Source organism: Canis lupus, chromosome 13, assembly GCF_011100685.1.
Source record: "Canis lupus familiaris isolate Mischka breed German Shepherd chromosome 13, alternate assembly UU_Cfam_GSD_1.0, whole genome shotgun sequence".
Taxonomy (NCBI): Eukaryota; Metazoa; Chordata; class Mammalia; order Carnivora; family Canidae; genus Canis; species Canis lupus.
The window spans coordinates 47253085-47273914 of NC_049234.1; the positions used below are offsets into that span (position 1 = coordinate 47253085).

General features: G+C 33.2%; 1 protein-coding gene and 1 long non-coding RNA gene across 3 annotated transcripts in view; both read right to left on the reverse strand.

Annotated features, from left to right (window-relative positions):
* CHIC2 (cysteine rich hydrophobic domain 2) overlaps nucleotides 1-20830 on the reverse strand; it is a 52235-nt gene that overhangs the window by 9843 nt on the left and 21562 nt on the right. The window lies entirely within an intron of this gene.
* On the reverse strand, nucleotides 401-7469 carry LOC119864428. The gene is made up of 5 exons (XR_005369023.1): nucleotides 6749-7469; nucleotides 6286-6376; nucleotides 6080-6184; nucleotides 3785-3863; nucleotides 401-535 (listed from the first exon to the last, which is right to left on the reverse strand). It is a non-coding gene; the product is annotated as an uncharacterized LOC119864428 (long non-coding RNA).

Sequence of the window (20830 nt, forward strand, 5' to 3'; positions counted from 1 at the left end):
TATGAATTTTAGTCTCCATTTCTTTCAAAACTACTTCTGCAATACTTAAGCAATGATAAAAGTTCCTCCATATATGTTTTAAAACAAGTTATTTAAATATTAGTTCATAAAATACAAATGACTTTAGGGTAAATTCAAAAAGAAAGTAATTAAAAATAATAAATAAATAAATAAATCAGCTATCAAAACAGATTCTCACATCATACTTAAAAAATAATACCCAATTTAAAAGCTAGCTTATTAATTATTCCACAGATAAAGATTTTCAAACAGGCAAAATACTGTATATAAACCAACAGAAATGATACTAAAGTCAAACTCCTGTTAAAGGAATCAACTGAGAAGTTTATGTTTAAGTTCACTGGATTTTTGCAGTATCTACCAAGCAGCATAAAATGTGTCTTGCCTGGAAGTATGAATAAAGGAGAGGATAATTCATGATGCCAGGTGTTAGGATGAGACTGACACAGCTGCAGGTGCAAAAGGGACAGTGTTGCTCCAAGAATCAACTGCAACTTGGTGCAGCTGCAGCTTCCTTGCAAGGGAAGGAAAAAAGCATCTACCACCATTAACATGTATAACTAAATGAGTACTAATAATCAAATATGAAAATCTGCATGTCAAGCAAGGATGAGTGAGGTGAAAAAGTGTTAAGATCAAGCCGGTTTTGAATAGTTTAATGTTATATAATAAATGGTTATTATTTAAAGTATCTACTGTAGTCTAAATTACCATATTACCTTTTAGCATGTAGTACATACTAAAGATACACTAGTCACATAGGTGCCAATTATAATTCATAACTACCAATGAATTACCGACTATTACCATTTTCCAAGCTTATGTCATAAAAATCAGAAATTCACCTAACTCTGAGCAATAATACGCCAATGACTAATTTATTATATTACTTTTTTTGAAGTTTTTTTTGGCAAGAATTTTAAAGGAAAAAAGTGCCCTTGTTAACAATGATCAGCAGACCTCACTTGTTTCTTTGTAAAGATAGCCTTTTAGAGGCAGCTCTCCTTTTAAATGAAAATAGGGCAGCAGTTATGGTCACACTTTTTGTTAATTTAGTTGCCAGTCAGCCCCAAATCAAAAGAAAATAAGGCTGCAGAGTGTAATTAACATTCAGTTCAGTCGTTTTGTCCCTTGTCTAGCCCCCAAGCTTTGTTAAAATTGCCATCTGAATGCTGAAGGCTGTAGGGAAATCGATTTGATTCTAATCGCACCATGAAAAGAACATGATCTAACTGCTTTCAGCCCTCCGTAAATCTGTACTAGGTCTTTAGCACAATGCAACTTCCAATTTAAAAAGCACTGAATGTCTCGTCAATGACTTTGTGAAGAAAAAAGAACAAGGAGCAGACATAAAAATTCCAATAGTTGTTTAAGCATTAAAGTTCATTTGCATCACAGCGAACCTGAAAAGGGCTGACCTCTCAAACCGCCTCTCAGGTCTATGAAGTTGTAGCCTTGACAAGCTCACATTGACAGAGCTCATTGACTCTGAAAGGCTACTCTATCAATGGTGAAAAATGGCAATAGGTTCTACTCTGAGCAGGCATCTGCCTGCCCACCCGCTGCTAAACCAATGGCAAAACCGATTCAAAACCTGAATCTACCTTGTAATCTTCCTTTCTAGGACTTTTTAATAATAGATTAAGATTACTATACAATTTGAGGTTTTACTTTTACTGATGTTTAAAAAGGAGGGTGGAGAATGAAAGAACTAGGATGGGGAGAACAAGCTATCCAAGTCCATGCTTTTATATCAATGTATAAAAAGTAAAAGCTTAACATTACATTCAGCAAATATCCATATACTCAAAGAAAAAATTACCATCATATTTCATCACAAATTTAAACCTATGCTATATTATAATAAGAACAGATCTCATTAGGGATGGATCTCATGATGTATATAACATACAAAATCTATTTAGATACTTGAAAATAGTTACTTTAAATAACCTAAGTCAACTAAACAGTTTTTGGATAAAAGGTTTATACTACAAAGTATAAACCTGAAATTCCAAAATATTTATGTATGAATTCTGAATTTACTCTTTGCCTCTAATTAAGAGTTTAATGATAGGGTTTGGTATAATAATTGTATCTTACAATATTTAAGAACTCAAAACCAAACAAACCCTGATATGCCGTATTCTAAATAGGCATCTAAATATAAAATATTTCTACATACTTGACAGTCTAGAGAAAAAGCTGTGAATTAGCAGCATCTAATCTTGCGATAAGACTTCTTTCCTGCTTGACAGGTGAAAAAAAGCACTTGCACGTGCAGCTTAATTAATCATTGCACTTGACATCTCAATGATTTACAGTGAGGAGCAGGTGAGAACATACAAAACCAGAAAGGAACCCTTGATCTAAGTGGAACATTTCTAGGACACTAAGGTGACAAGTATATAGATTCTAGCAGTCATTTTAAAAAGGAAAGAAAGAAAGAAAGAAAAAGAAAAAGAGAAAGAAAGACAGAAAGAAAGAAACTGTGCCACAAATTATTTGTTAGTAACAACAAAAGCTCAAATTAAATGGAAAAAAAGCTTTAACTACCAAGAATGTTTAATACTCTGCAATTATTTTAGCTAAAAAAATCAAAATATATTTTCAAGCTTACATACAATATTAATTTAGCAAATGCTGAAAAAATATATGACATCTTAGCATTTATAAAAGCTATTTAAAAGCCTTCAAGAATGAAAAAAGTACCTTATAATTACAGTCATCTAAAAATAAAAGTTAGTTTATATCCACAGAGTTGTTAGATGGCTATTTCTAAAGAAATATAAGATTCAACACTGCCAAACTCTATTACTACTAGACATGCAAACCTAACCACATAAAAATCTGTTCTTGTTTTTTAAAAACCTGTATCAATCACCAAATTCAATATAAATTAAAGCAAACTAATATGCATCAGAAAAAATTAGTATGTATAGGGCCTGTCAACACAAAACACCAAGAAAATCATCTTGCAGTATTCTAGGCCAGTGGATTTCTAAAAATAAGTCATCTTAATTTTCTTAAAAGAATTTGGTGCTTGTGAAAAGCACCAGATTGATAGTCATGGGAACTAAAAATCTTCTATTTAACTGAAAAGAACAGGGGAAAGGGCAGTGCAGGCTTCAGTGCAAGCTTCCCTACAGTGGGCCTTAATCCTTTTCAGTGTTCACACCCTGGGGGTGAGAGGACAGGTTAGTGGTTCTTTACCAATGAATCTTCAGTCCCAAAGCATAAGATGATGAACAAGAAATCTAATTTTATCATAGAGTCTTAATTAAAAGGACCAAGACCACCAACTCACACCATGCAAGCAAAACAAGTTTTTAAGAGAATAATTTCATGCCATTAACCTGGTCTGGACAGACTCAAGAATCTGATGTGGACCCCCACCTATCTTCCTTATCACAGAGCTCATTTTTAATTTTTTTTCACATATTTCTCTATTTCAACATCTTGCTAATAACTATATTTTTCTCACAGGTGAACTAATTCCAATATAGCCATTTGGCAATGTTAAAGTAAAAAAAAAGACAGATTCAAAAACATTTCAATTTCTAAGTTAAACTCAGCTAATAAACAGACGTTTAAGCAATAGTAATAATAGAAGGATATAAATTTTGGCTCCATTTCTATTGCTTTTGATTCATTTTAATTTTTTGACAGAATTGGGAATAAGTGAAAACATGAAAACTTTATAGATGTAAAATGGCCTGGGTAATTCACAAAATGGCTAATTAAATAATAATAAAAAACTTACATTAGGCATGACATGTTCCTATCAACTTCCAAAGAGGCCTCCAAAGTAAGCTTACAAGAGGAAAATACCTATAGAGCACCTAGAAATAGTTAAGTTAGGGACTTGAAAATTAGTTTCCTGAAAATTCATATTTGAGTTATTATGAAGCATTTTTTTCCCATTTTTTCCTAAATATCACTACTTTCTAAGGAATAAATTACTATTCTCTATTAGCAAATTACATACCATTAGATATAAATAAGTCATTCAGGGCAGTAAGGAATCATTTAGAAAACCCTGAGTGTATTACTCCCCTACTTTTTACCACTATTACTTAATAGTACAGTCATCACCAATGTTTCATTTATCACAGTCAATTGTTTGAAACGTGGTTTTTCAAAACGTGGTTTTCTAGAAGTTGCTAATAAAATTAATGGAAATCTCATGAATTTTAAAGTACTTTAAAGCCAAAGGAAAAAATGTTAAATGTGGAAGCTGTAACAAAATTTCTCTGAAATTTTCCCAAGGAAATGGCATTCTTATCAGTCTTTAAAACATAAAGATGCTAAAATATGTTAACAAGATGTATAAATAGAATATCTCACTAATACTAATAACTATAAAAGTTCAGCTATTTCAACTTAGAATTTATTTGAATGAAATTTATTCATAACATCACAATGTCAAAGAGCAATTTCAAATGCTCAATTTCTTTTTTAAAACAAGTTTTAATTTTAAACTCCTGAATTTATAATGCATTAATAAGCTTTAACTAGAACAATGCTTTGAATATATGCATAATCTTTTTTTAAGTATTTTCAAGGAAGAACTATACTTTCTTTTGACATCTGTACAAATTCAAATTGCTAAAACAAGTGACACAAAAATGTTTTCAGTTAGAAGTCATTAGAAGGAAACCATATAAAATTTAAATGAATTATTTTAACGAGAAAATTACATGATTCACCTCCATTTCTTCTGGATTAATAAAGTCATATTGTGGTGATGTGCAGAAAACTAAATGGCATATCTCAGTACTGTGACGCATGAAAAATCTGGATTCAGCAAAAAGACAAACTAGGATCTGATCAGACTCCTCAAAAGGATGTTTAAACAAATTCCCTTCCTGTACTTCAAGGCTCCTTTTAAAAATTTTCATGTGAACATTAATTTTTAAATAATCTAGATAAACTAAAATATCCACCGAAGTATCATTACAACAACTCTCTTAGTACTATTTGTTAAAAGTAATATTTTGAGATGGAGATAAACTAAGCAACTGCAGATATTTTATGTATCAAAACTATAACTAATCTTAAATAAGTCATGCTTAATAAAAATTTATCAATAGTTTATGACCAAAACTAGTGGTTCTTAACTTTTTTAGGTTACTCCACTTGGTGAATGATGAAAAAGGTACATATGCATAAATATATAAAATGTTGCACATAATTTTAAGGGAATTATCCACTAACCCCTGATAACATTTCAGTAAATAATAACATCTCAAAAATGAAAACTGCATTCATTGTGGATCCATTATACTCGAATAAAGATTTTTAAAAACTAAAATTGAGTTTTAACTGACATCAGAAGATCAGAAAAATTGTTCATAAGATAAATGAATTTCACTAAGCTAATATAATCAAAAGTATTATTATCAGGGATTTTTAAGAACCATGTATTTACACAAGAATGAAACACTGGTTAGGACCAACAGGTAAAGGGGGGAAAAAATCACTTGCTAAGTGATTATAATGGATAACTGGAGAAACAAAAAGGGGTAAGGAATAGTATCTATTGATCATCACTTTAAGACTGACCCCAATGCTAGGTGTCTTCCCTTTGTTACGTTATTTAATCTTCAAAAGCATCTATAAGGCATCTTATATTACTTTCATTTTACATATGAAAACTACAGCTTAAAGGGGTTAAGAAACTTAAAGCTGCACTAGAAACAGAGCTAGGATGTGAAACCAGGATTGTATGGCCTTCGATATAATGCTCTTTCCACTATACATCAGAGCTATGAGTTTGTAAAGAATCTGTAACTTGTCAAATAACACATCTATGACACGCAAAAAGTATCTAACCCACTAATGACGCTATTGGCCTTGCCCATCCAACTTACTCTAAAACTATATTTTCCACCTCTGATACTTTGTGATTCTAAGGTCTGGGAAAACCCATTCCACTCTACTCTTTAGTCTCAATGAGAGTCATCCAAAATGTATTTTATTTTTTATACCTTTCCTCATGCAATTAAACATGACTTGAGGTATATTTCTATTTTACACATTAAGTGCACAGACTTACAAAATCTAAATGGTTTGCCCAAGGTTGTATCACCATTAAGGGGAATGACAGGACTCAAGCTCAAATCTCCAAACTTTGGATCAGCAACTATATTTCTGCTTGCATCTGAATTTCATAAAATTTCAAATAAAAAAACGTTAAAAAACAAGATAAAAACAACCATCTAATTCTTTTCCTTCAATCATGCAAAGAACAGAATTATTTACATCAAGCAAAAGTAGTTGAAGACTTTTACTTCTGAGTAGCTGTTGTAGCTGGTGTTAAGCCAATACTCCACTATCAACAGATACAGATAAACTGAAGAAGAAAAAAAAAAACCCATCATTTTTAAAACATCAGAGAATTCTGAAAACAACACAGAATAGATGAAATAAAATCCAAGGAAGAAAAGAGCCCTTCCAAAATCATTTCATGATTACAGGTCATTTTCTTTATTTGTTGATTCTAGGGGTGAGCTGAAGATCAAGCTTGGCAACAACCAGTGGGACTCAACTGCGGGGAAAGGGAAATCAACAAAACTTTTTCAGGTTGTTCATGCTGGCTAAATGGATTGGAAATTAGATGTACCCTAAAATGCAAAGCCAGTTCTCCCCCAAGAGATATTATTGAGTTTTGGGGCAGCATGAGAAGGTCGGAGACAAAGCCAGAAAGGCAGAGAAAATTACTCACAGTCTCCCAGGGCTCAGGAGACAAAATTCTGCTGGAAGGAGAAGGATCTACAGGATCCTGGGGTCCTGTAATAGAGTCCCACATCAGGCTCCCCACAGTGAGTCTGTTGCTTCTCCCTCTGCCTATGTCTCTGCCTCTCTCTCTCCCTCAGTCTGTGTCTCTCATGAATAATCTTTAAAAATTAATTGATTAACTAACTATGGTTAATATGTTCAGTAAAATAAAAGGAAAAGATGGACAAGTACGAGTGAAAAGAACATGATTTCGAAGAGAACTGGACTCTCAAAAACATCAAATGGACATTCTAAAATTAAAAAACACAGTGTCTGAAATTAAGAACTCACTGGATGTTAACAGCAGACTGGACACTGAAGAAGATAGGCAAAGCAAATTTTTCTAAAAACCACACCAATATTAGGTTCTAAATATTCAAAGAGAACTAAATGTCAGCCAGTTCTTGGCAAAAATACATTTTCTAAGTTGTCTAATACATCTTTCTTTAAAGTTCTAGTGCTACTTCTGCATGTTTAATGCTTAAAATTTATACTTTGAGTATCTTCATTTATGATGAGAATTTAGTGACATGTTTTTATTGCAATTAAAAAATTATTGGGATCTGGGTGGCTCAGGAGGTAAAGTGTCTGCCCTCAGCTTAGGTCATGATCTCAGGGTCCTGGGATCGAGCCCCATGTCAGGCTCCCTACTGAGTGGAAAGTCGGCTTCTCCCTCTGCCCCCCTTCTTCATGCTTGCATGCTCTCTCTGTAAGAAATAAAATCTAAAAAAAAAAAAAAAAAAAAAAAAAAAAAATCAGTACTGTTCACCCTAATGGCCATAGTATGTTTACTTTATGTAAGAATCAGTTTTCTAAGTTTCAAGCCTCAAGTGTTCTTTAAAATGAAATAACTAATAAGTATATTTCTCATTATGTCAAATGTTTTACATGCTTTTCCAAAGCTATTGAAGTAACATTTCAAAGGGGTTACATCTGTTTCTTTATCCCGCACTTTACAACATGGGAGATACTGAGGAAGGGGCAACAAACTACAGACAACACCTACAGTTGGACAAAGAAAACCCAACTCTTGAGAGTCTCTGTCCTGCCTATGTTGCATTAACTCATTACATGGCACTCTGAATCTCTCAAAGAGTAAAATATATGTTTCAAGGAAAGATATAATTTTAGGGAGAAAAAAAATACTTTACCAGAAATCAAATATACCTACTGGTTAGTGAGAATATCATAAATAATTTTTTAAAGACACATATGTTGATTTTTATTTGTTTTTATTTTTTTATTTGTTTTTATAAAAGTAAAATAGAACCAAAAGGACTCTATCAACTCTTAGTTGTCCAACTGGAACTCTGTATAAAATCTGATTAAAATGTACTTTTCTCCTGTGTCCACTTTATCTGTTTTACAGCCTTCTTCCTTAACTGTGACTCTGTATCTTCAAGAAATACAAATTTATTTAAATATTAGGAAAAAAATTAATTAGAAAGATAAATTTGCTGAAAAACTAAAGTATTATAAAAGCTAATATAAAATGCTTGAACATTATTACCATTTATAAATCAACCAGATAAACTATCCTAACTTGTGGAATAACAATCTTTTAAGTCCTTTCAAACCTCTAAAATCTCCCTGCTTCTAGGTATAAAATCAAATTATAATAAGTAATTTTTAAAAGCTTGATTTTGTATCCTTATTGGAGAATGGGTGAGGGGGAGGAAGTCATGAGATTTGGAGCTGTACGCCTGGGATTCTAATTGTGCCTTAGCCTTAAGATTGTGGGGCTTCCAACAGATTACTTAACTTCTAAGCCTCAGTTTTCTCATCCTTAAAGTAGGAATAGCATGAGCATCTACTCTTGGAATTTGGGGAAAATTAAATGGCATGGTGCAAGTAAACTGATTAAGTGATCTTGGCATATAGCAAACATTCAATAATTATTAGATGTTATAATATTTACCATACAGGACTGTTGTAAAGATTAAAGAGGATGTATAAGTTTTATAATATATGTATATATCAAATCATGCTGTACACCTGAAATTTATACAGCATGCCAATTATATATCAAAGCTGGATAAAAAAGAAAATGTATGGAATAGATCTTAAGTTAAATTTTTTTTAAAGATTTTATTTATTTCTTCATGAAAGAGAGAGAGACAGAGAGAGAGAGACACAGAGAGAGAGGGAGGGAGAGGGAGAGGGAGAGGGAGAGGGAGAGGGAGAGAAGGACAGAGACACAAGCAGAGGGAGAAGCAGGCCCCATGCAGGGAGCCCAACGCGGGACTCAATCCTGGGTCTCCAGGATCACATCCTGGGCCGAAGGCAGGCGCTAAACCGCAGAGCCACCCTGGCTGCCCTTAAGTTAAATGTTTTTATCATACATACACACAAAAGGAGGAGGTAAGGGGAAAATTATTAGAGGTAATGGTCAGTTCATGGTATTGTTTATGGTAGTTTCACAGGTGTATACTTAGCTCCAATTTATCAAGTTACATTGATATGTACATACATTAATATGTACAGCTTTTTTTGTATGTCAATCATACTTCAATAAAAAAGGAGACCAAAAAACCCGGAGTGAATGATGTATATGAAATGCTCTGACAACAGCAAGTGTACAATATAAGTTTCCCCAGCTATCCAAGAGTGTTCTTTTTTCTTTTTAGAGAGAGTGTATATATAAGCCGGAACGGGGGGGATGGGTGCAGAGGGAGGGAGAGAATCTTAAGCAGACTCCAGGCTTACCACAGAGCCCAACATGGGGCTCGATTTCATGACCCTGAGATCATGACCTAAGCTGAAACCAAGAGTCAGACACAACCAACTGAGCCAGCCAGGCACCCCTATCCAAGAGTATTCTTAGTGAAAACTTTCATAAACTGAAATAGCATAAAGAAGCAATTACCATAATTTATACAGAAAAATTTCTGAGCCTTCCTAGACCCAAAAAATAACCTCTTAGGCTTTACTGATACCCTATGATGTATCTTGCTAACAAATGTCCAAAATAAATAAGAGACAAAACACAGATGTTCACAGACACAGTTCAAAATCTGGCAGCTTGATGCTGAGGTGTTGAGTATGTAGCTCCTGGGGAAGGAGCTTGGTGAGGCCACCCTTGCTGCTCAGGACACACACTGCCTCTATAATAGCTGGGGGCAAAACAAACACTAAACACTATTTTTGCTTTTTGCCTTTCTTCCTGAAGCGAAAATCCTCTTTAGATTTTCTTCAATTAGCAAAAACAGGTACTAATATAGATCTTTTGTAAACTGAAATGTATGTCATAATGTGAACTTCCAAAAAGCAGGAGATACCTGTAATTATTTCTCATCATTTGTTCCTTGGAGTCCATTATTCCATTACAGATCACCATGGATTTTATATCTTAGCAAAATATTTTCAGTTATGGGGATGCCTGGATGGCTCAGAGGTTTAGCGCCTGCCTTTGGCCCAGGGCGTGATCCTGGGGTCCCAGGATCAAGTCCCGCGTTGGGCTCCCAGCATGGAGCCTGCTTCTCCCTCCTTCTGTGTCTCTGCCTCTCTCTCTCTCTCTCTCTCTATGTCTGTCATAAATAAATAAATAAATCTTTTAAAAAATATTTTTAGTTATGTAAATATCAGGAATTTAGCAATTTGGAAAGACTTATATTATAAACCAAACATTAATATCTTAAATTACATTTAAAAGGGGGTAAAGGTCAAATATCTAATACAATATGAAAGATTTTAAAAAATATAACAGGATGTCTCTCATTTAAATATATAAATGTGTAATTCAAGCTTGTTTCTCCTGGTTTATAGGACAGAAATTTCTGTAAATTATATTTTATATTGCTACATCTATCACGGTATATTAAACAGCATTAAACTTTCCTGTACAACAAAGATCAGTTTCCTGAAAAACCTCTGTAATAAGGGCATATATAAAAAAAAAAAAAAAAAATAAGGGCATATAAAGTCAGGACAAAAAAGGATACCAAAGACTAAGAGCATTACTGACCACATAAAAGCCCTTATATTTGTTATATTTACAGAAACAAAGCAAATTAAATAGCATTCTAAAAAAGACAAAAAAAAAAAAAGGTTAGCATTAATTTTCTACATCTTCAATTAATAATAATGGCTGCCATAAAAACATATTTCATTCATCATCTTTTGTTCACTAGAAGCTTTTCAGGATTTCCCTTTAGCAAAATTTCTTTAAGAAACTTTTAAGTTTGGGGGTGCCTGGGTGGCTCAGTCAGAAAAGCACACAACTCTTGATCTCAGGGTCATATGTTCAAGCACCACATTGGGTATAGCAATTACCAAAAAAATAAATAACTAAACTTTAAAAAGAAATAGATGCTTTTAAGTTTATTTTGCTTTGTTTCATTATCTGCAATATCTTAAAAGCATTTTTGTTTATCTAATTCTTCATCCAAATGTTCAAGGCCATTTTCATTTTATGATTCAGTTACCAACTACAAACACTCAAATTCCAAACACAGAGTAAATTAGAAGTCTAAAAGTTGTGGGTAACTTTCAATACTGTCAGTATAACTGAATAAGTATATTTCAAATTCTTCCCATATACAAATATTTGTAGCTACCCCCAGGTTGACCTTCCCTTGAATTTAAGTCTTACAAGACCACATTCTCACTCAAAAACTCTACTTCTGACCTATCCCATTTGAATTTTCAACTCCTACAACATCCCAAGAAAAGTAACTTACAATTACTAGATAACTAAACTGAGGTTAGAGAAAAGATATCCAAAAGTAAATCTAAGCATACTAAATTTAAAGAGAAATGCACTTAGATTGGATACAGACCCTTTTCATCAAAGTTTCAAAAACTAAACAGCAATTATCTTTAAAAAATAAAACAAAACTTGGGGTTCCTGGCTGGTTCAGTCAGTGGAGCGTGCAACTCTTGATCTTGGAATTGTGAGTTTGGGTCCCACATTGGGTGTAAAGATTACTTAAAAGAAAAACAAACTCAGAGAAGCGACACACACACACACACACACACACACACAAAAGCTTGTATGAAAATTCTTACTAAATGTTAATTCTTTAGATTTGAAATAAAAATCAACATTGAAAACTTAAAGCTTAGAAATACAAATTTTTTTACAGCCGGACACAGCTCAATATTCTAAGGATTATAGATTTTCAGAGCTGTAAAGTACCTGAGAAGTCAGTTACCCTCTCTTTTTCTTATATTAAAAGAAAAAGAAGGGGGCACCTGGGTGGCCCACTCAGTTAAGCATCTGCCTTCGGCTCAGGTCATGATCCCAGGGTCCTGGGATAGAGTCCCATGCTGGACTCTGTTGGGCAGAGCTGTTTTTCCCTCTCCTCTGCCCCTTTGCCTGCTGCTCCCCCTGCTTGTGCACACGCGTGCTCTCTGTCAAATAAATAAAATCTTTTTTTTAAAAAAAAAAGGATAATGGCTGAGCATAAACAAAGTCTATAAAGTCACTAAAGTTGGGATAGGATATATATTTATTTACAAAATCTCAGAAGATTAAAACTAATAGTTACTTCAATATGAAAGACAAATCAAAACAAAAATATTGTAACACAACATACAGTAAAATTACAAAACTTGTTTCCCCAAAAAATCAGCACATACAAGTCATAAAGATTTCACTCACTTGGACATCAATTTTCTAAACTATAATACTACAATTAAGACACAATCAAAAAGCAAAGTACAAACAAATATATAAATAAAAATAAGCTTTTGCAAAGAAAATGTCATAAAATCTATTTAATGAAGCTGAAGCATTTTATTCACTTGGAAGCTCCGCAGGCACTTACAAAGAACCTACTAAAAGGCTGAAGCTTCTTGTTTTATGGTCTTCCAAGTACTTATCACTATTTGTAATCACATCATTGGTTTTTGTCGATCTTTTAAGTCCACAAGAGAAACCACACAGCCTCTAAATAGTATCTAAATAGTGTCTAAAACAGTACCAAGCCCATAATGTGGTTTCAGAAATATTAGTTGAATTAATGAATAAATAATTTCCAGAGAATGGTACACTAGCAGCATAAAGAAATGGCAGCTGAAATCTGCATTTTCATTAGACAAATACGCTCTTTTCCCAACAGTATTGACCTAATAAGTCATTTTAAGCATTTTCTATTAAAACAAATATATGTTATATAACAGAATGAAAAGTTCAAATGCATATTTGAGAGGTAAGACAAGACTTCAAATACATTTTGTGATTACAGGTGAACATTTCACATTTCTAGGCCCTAAAGATACATATTTATTGTCTTTGTTGTTAGAGGTACTTTATGAAAAATATGACAAATACTTACAAACTTAAACTACCTCTGTACTCACCCAACTGTCCAAGCAGACTACATGCTCTCTGAGTAGAGCATGAATATACATCTTTCTATCCCCATCATATGCAGCACAGTACTTACTTACTCTATAAAGTCCCCCAAATATCTGAAAGCTAATTAAATACTTCTAAATAATGCATTGGTCACAGAATAAATCAAATGAGGAATAGAGAAGTAAAATGAACTGAATGAAAATTAAAAACACAACATATCAAACTTTGCACAATACAACTAAAGTAGTATTCAGGAAGGAAATTTATAATATTAAGAACCAGAAAAATAAAATAAAATAAATAAAAAAATAAAGAACCAGAAAAGTTTCAGACTAATGACTTGTTTCTACCTTAAGAAACTAGAAGAAAAAAATTGAACTCAAAGTGAGAAGACATAATAATAGTCAAACTAAAAACCAATGCAATATAAAACAAAATCAATAGAAACAGTCAATGAAATCAAAAGCTGGTCTCTGAGAAGATTAATAAAATTGATAAGCCTCCAGCTAACTGGCCAGGAAAAAAAAAAAGAGAGAGACAATGAATAAATTAACAATTTCAGGAATGAGAAAAGTAATGATCTCCAAAGATTTTACAAATGTTAAAAAGGGGGCAGCCCAAGTGGCTTTGCAGTTTAATGCCACCTTCAGCCCAGGGCCTGATCCTGGAGACTTGGGATCAAGTCCCACATCAGGCTCCCTGCATGGAGCCTGTTTCTCCCTCTGCCTGTCTGTCTGTCTGTCTGTCTCTCTCTCTCTCTCTGTCTCTCAGGAATAAATAAATAAAATCTTTTTAAAAAATGTTAAAAAGGTAATTAGTAAATATTATGCCAATTATAAACAACTAAGATAAAATGGACAAATTCTTTGAGAAACAGAAAACTATAAAGCTCAACCAAGATAAAATGGATGAGCTAAAAGTCCCATATTTTAAAAAATTGAATTTGTAGTTTAAACTCTTCCAACTAAAAACTTCCAAAATTTAAGGATGAAACAAATGCATACTTTGCACAAACTCTTTTGGGAAAATGAAGAAGAGAGAATACTTTCCAACTCATTTTATGAGGCTATCATTACCCTGATGCTAAAATCAGGTATTACAAGAAACAAAGACTACAGAAAAATATCCCTCATAAACATAGATGTAAAAATTCTCTTTTTAAAAATTTTATTTATTTATTTATTTCAAGTAAGCTCCATACCCAATGTGGGGCTTGAACTCACGACCTTGAAACCAAGAGTTGCACACTCTACCGATTGGGCCAGCCAGGCGCCCCTAGATATAAAATTTCTAAACAAAGTTATATTCTATTAAACACGACAAAAATATAAAAATAGACACAACCAACCAAGTGGCTTTCACTCCAGGAATGCAAGGTTGGTTTAACATCAATCAATGTAATTCAACATATTTCTAATCTAAAAGAAAACCCATACAACCATTTCTAAAGGAGAAGAAAAGGCATTTGACAAAATCCAACATGTATTCCTGATAAAAACTTTCTGCAAACTAGTCAAAAAAAACTTCCTCAAGCTGGTAAAAAAAAACATTTACAAAAATCCTACAATTGGAGTACCTGGGTGGCTGAGTCAGTTAAATGTCTGCCTTCAGCTCAGGTCATGCTCTCAGGGTCCTGAGATCAAGCCAAATGGGACTCCCTGCTCATCAGGGAGTCTGCTTCATCTTCTCCCTCTGCTCCTCCCTCTGCTTGTGCATGCACACACACTCTCTCTCTCTCTCCCACTCAAATAAATAAGATCTTTAAAAAAAATTTTTTAAACCCTATAATTAAGATGATAAGAAATGAAGAAAGTGTATATTCATTTCTCCTAAGTCAGGAGCAAAACAAGGATACCTGTTTTCACTACTTCTAATCAATATTTTTCTGGAGATTCTAGTCAACTAGTGCAGTAAGGAAAAGCAACAAAAAGCATCCATATTACAAAGAAAAGTAATATTGTCTTCATTGCAGATGATATGACCATCTATAAAGACATTCAATACTCTACAAATGAATCAACCGAATAGGTGAGTTTAGCAAAACTATACCCTAGCATGAAAAAAATAAATGATTGAAATTTTAAAAATATTTACTACATACACAATTCCAGACTTCAAATTATATTACAAAGCCATAGTGATCAAGGTAGTATGGTACTGACTCAAAACTGACACACTGATCAAGGTAACAGAAGAGAATATTGAGAAATAAACCCACAATTACATGGTGAATTAATCTTCAGCAAAGAAGAAAATAATACACAGTGAAAAAAGTCTCTTTAATAAATGGTGGGAAAACTGGATAGCTACATGCAAAAGAATGAAACTGGACCACTTTCTTCCATCATACACAAAAATATAAACTCGAAATGGATTAGAGACCTAAATTATAAGACCTAAAACCATAAAAATCATAGAAGAGAGCACAAGCAGTAATTTCACTGACACTGGCCATAGCAACATTTTTCTACATACATTTTCTGATGCAAGGGAAATAAAAACAAAAATAAACTATTAGGACGACAGCAACACAAAAACTTTCTGCACAGTGAAGGAAACAATCAACAAAACTAATAGGCAACATACTGAATGGGAGAAGATATTTGCAAATGATATATCCAATAAAGAGTTACTATCCAAAATATATTTAAAAGTGTATAAAACTCAATACCCAAAAAAATAATCCAATTAAAAAGTAGGCAGAAGACATGAACAGATGTTTCTCCAAAGAAGACATACATATAGCCAACAGACCCATGAAAAGATGTTCATCATCACTTATCATCATGGAAATGCAAATCAAAACTATAATGATATATCCCCTCACACCTGTCAGAATGGCTAAAATAAAAAACTTAACAAGTGTTGGTGAGGATATGGAAAAAAAGAAACCGTCATGCACTGTTGGTGGGAATACAAACCTGTGCAGCCACTGTGGAAAACAGTCTGGGTCCCACAAAAAAGTTACATATACAACTGCCGTATGATCCAATAATCACACTACTGGGTATTTGCCCAAAAAAATATACCAAAACACTACAGTTTACTGTACCCCTATGTTTACTGCAACATTATTTACAATAGCCAAATTACGGAAGTAGCCCAAATGTCCATCAATAAAGGGATAAAGAAAATATGGTATTCTCTCTCTCTCTCTCTCTCTCTCTCACACACACACACACACACATACACAAAGTCATAAAAAAAGAACAAAATCTTGCCATTTGCAACACGGATGGAGCTAGAGTATATAATGCTAAGCAAAATAAATCAGAGAAAGACAAATATCACATGATTTCACTCATATGTAGAATTTAAGAGGCAAAACAAAGGAGCAAAGGCAAAAATAAAAAGACAGAGAGAGAGAAACCAAGAAATAGACTCTTTACTACAACAACAAATTGGTGGTTACCAGAGGATAGGTGGTTTGGAGGTTGGGTGAAATAGGTGATGGAGATTAAAGAGTACACTTAACATGATGAGCACTGAGCACATGCAGAATTGGCAAATCACTATATTGTATACATGAAACTAACCCTGACTTTCGTCAATGTACAATGGCAATTTAATGAGGAGAAAAGTCTTTTCAACAAATACTGCGAGTCACTGCCATATGCAAAAAAATGAACTCTGATCAGTCTTTTATATAAAAATTGGCTTAAAATGGGTCATAGATCTGAAAGTAAAATGCAGAACAGATCATAAAAGAAGAAGTCTGGAACCTTGGTTTAGGCAAAGAATCCTTATATATAATACCAAATACATAATCCACTTTTTTACATAATCCATTTTTTAAAAATTGAAATTAGGCTTCATCAAAATCAAAAACTTCTGCTCTGCCAAAAACATTAAGAGAATGAAAAGACAAGCTACAAACTGGAAAAATATATTTGGTTACATACTTGACAAGAGACTTATATTCAGAACATGTATAAAGAACTCTCAAAACTCAGCAATAAAAAGTAACTATTTAAAAATGACCAAAATATTTGAATAAACACTAACAGAGGTTTTACAAATGGCAAATAAGTGCATCAAAAGGTGCTTGATACCATTCGTTATGAGGGTAATGTGAATTTAAACCAGAATAAGATGCCACATCTATCAGAATGACTAAAATTTCTTAAAGTCTTGGCAAAGATACTGAACAACTGGCACTCTCATATATTGTTGGCTGGAATGTAAAATGGTATAGCCACTTTGGAAAATGATTTGGAAGTTTCCTATAAAATTAACTATATGCTTACTATAGGATCCAGCAACTTGACTCCTAAAAGTAAAAACTTATGTTCACAGAAAACATGCCAGTGAACATTAAAAGCATCTTTATTCAAAATCACCAAAAACTGGAAACCACCCAATGTCCTTCAGTTAGTGAGTAAACAAATTGTGACACATCCATACAATGGAATATTACTCAGCAAAACAACCCCCCAAAACAAAAAACTATTGACTCATGCAACAAAATAAATGAATCTCAAATGCACTAGCTAAATGATAAAAGTCCGATTCAAAAGGCTACATATACTGTTTAATTCCATTTATTAACATGCTAGAAAAGGCAAAACTGTAGGGATGGCAAACAGATCAGTGGTTGTCAGGGTTTAAGAGCTGAAAAGAATATGACTACAAAGGGACAACACAAGGAAGGTTTTTTTGGAGAGAATTATATCTTGGTTGCAGTGATAGTTACACAACTCTATACATTTTTCAAAAATCATAAAACTATACACCAAAAAGAGTGAATTTTGCTGTATACTAAATAATTTTCAAAAAATAGGTTATGGCAATTTTTTTAAAAAAGGAAAGGCAATTTGGAAGGAATAGTAATAATAATAATGATTAAAAACAATGTCTCACGGGCAGCCAGGGTGGCTCAGCAGTTTAGCACCGCCTTCAGCCCAAGGTGTGATCCTGGAGACCCAGGACTGAGTACCATGTCAGGCTCCCTGCATGAAGCCTCCTTCTCCCTCTTCCTGAGTCTCTGCCTCTCTCTCTCTCTCCCCCTCTCTCTCCCTCTCCCCCTTTCTCTCTGTGTTTCTCATGAATAAATAAAATCTTTAAAAAACAAAAAAACCAATGTCTCCAGAACGAGGTCAGTTCATAAAAAGGGGCTCAGTTGGAGATGGATTTCCAAATCAAGGCAAAAATCTAGTTGCCCAAATTATTGAATAATGTCATAAAGGTAAAAATGCTGAGCTGCCTATGAAGTATGCCTTTGGTCCTGATTTATCTCACAAATCTACGACAATTCTAACCATATTCCACATCACAAATGAAGACAAAGGGAAGGCTCAAAGCTAACAATCAGGCAGGACTTTAGCCTTTACTTATACTAGTACATCTTAATCAGGGGTTCTTAACATGGAATACCTAGATAGAATTCTAGGAATCCACAAAAGTGGATGAAACAAAAATTCATCTTTATTTTCACTAATCTCTAACTGAAATGTGATATAGTCTTCTTAGTTTATGAATGTATGTAAATAACTGTGTAGACTAAACAGGACCTGTAACTCTATAACTCAGAAATCAGATTTTTCCCATCATATCGTATTACCGTAGATTCTCTCCTATCTTATTTTGGTATGCATTAACAAACATTTATAAATAATATATCTAAGGAGTTTTAGTACTTTGATAACTTTATTTCATATAATTAGTTTCCTTTATAATCTTGTGTATTTCATTTCATACATTTAAAATACATTAAATCTCTTAAAATACAGATAAAGCATTATTCTAAAAGAGGGTTCATAGGCTTCCCCAGAACACCAAAGGACCCATGAGAACTATCCCTGCTCTGAATTATCCTGCTCCCATCATACACAGCACCACTTTTTTCAGGTCTCTAACACCTTCATACATGCATGAAGTATCACTCTCTCCATGGATATATAATAGTTTACACCCAAGACAGAGAAATGCACAATTGTTTTTTTTTTTTTTAGCAGTAATCATATTTGTTTGTACTCACTAAATGGTAAAGTCCATATAAAATTAAATCATATACATACAAAGAGAAACCTCAGACTAAATACTACATTGTTAAATGAAACTACACAAGAATGGTTAAAAAAAAAATCAACCTATCTTATGTCTCAAATAAAAAGGAATTAAATGAATCGTCTGGAAAATATTCTTATGTTGCTAAAAATGCATGGAGAAAAGTAGGAAGTTGAGTTTTGTTTTCTAAATCCTATACTATGCACACATTGCAATACCTTATCCTCTCATTTAAAAAGTAAAGAACAGGGGAACCTAGGTGGTTCATTTAGTTAAGCATCAGACTCTTGATTTCGGCTCAGGTCATGATCTCAGGGTCATGGGATCGAGCCCCACATGAGGCTCCAAGCTTAGCGGGGAGTCTCCTTGAGATTCTCTCTATCCCTCTCTCTCAGCCCCTCCCCCTGCTCATCTCTAAATAAATAAATCTTTTTTAAAAAGTAAAAAAACAAAGGATCTCAAACTTAAAAGAACTAGATCACACAGATTTCTAAAGTAAAATTCTTATGACTACTTGGGTTAAATAATAGCAAACTGCCAACCAAGTGGGATACAGTAGTCACTTAAATAATGAAAAAGCCCAAACAGTGGGAGGGAGTGAGAGGATCTAAAGGCCAAGAACCACAAATTCAATTGTGGATCAAGGGATAACCGAAAATTTTTTTAAAATTCTGTAGTCTGAAGATGACCTGGTCAGAAATGGGGGGGAGGAGGGAAGAAGAAACATTCTTGGAGAAAAAAATAAATACTACAAATATTACAGGAAATATTACAAAATCAATTCTATTATAAAGGTATTATCTCCTTATCAATAAAATATAGTAGTTAAAAAATTTTGAGTAGGAATATACTGCTTATTTTGTAACAGAAATCAAGGAACAAATAGAATTTGCTTTTCCATATTTCCTATCATTATTTGATGACAAAATGAAATGTAGCCACACAAAAATCACTCATTCAGTTTTAACCTAACAGTATTTCATTTTTATACAGAGTTACCATAATTTTTAAGATGTTAACAAAAACGTAATGCACTCCATCTATAACAATTTGCCATATCCCTACCCATATCTTAGAAATTTTTCATTTTAAGCAAATTATGACTCTTCAAATCATTTTTTTTTTCTGACTACAGAATCACTATGTACTCATCTCAGAAAACTTGTAAAATACAAAAGAAAAAATTTCTTAAAAAGAAACCAGAATTCCCTGTAATCTTACCAACTACAAACAAACATAACCATGTTATTTCCTCTATGGGTACCAGCTTACATATTAATAATAATGCTATTAGTCAATGTCTATTAGACACTTTGAGCTATTTAGCTAATAGCTTTACATACACTATTTCATTTTACACTTACAACAATCCTATTCAAGTAGGCAGATGAATATTGCTATTTTACAGATAAGTCAACTAGAGATTAAAGGGGTTAGGAAACATGCCTAGAGTCACAGAGATAAGTGGTAATGCTATACCACCATTAATGTATATATAAACAGAGAATGCTGTGTATTCTAGTCTATTCTAAGGTAACTCCCTGATCATAAAAATTATAAATAAAATTAAATTTATAATTAAATTTAATGTAACAGCATGTGGACATACCATAATTTAATCACTCCTCTACTGGATCAGATTATTTTTGTATAGTATTCAGCATGGTGTTACTCATTCAATACAAAAAATAAAAAGTAGATAAATGCAAGACTTCCTTGTCT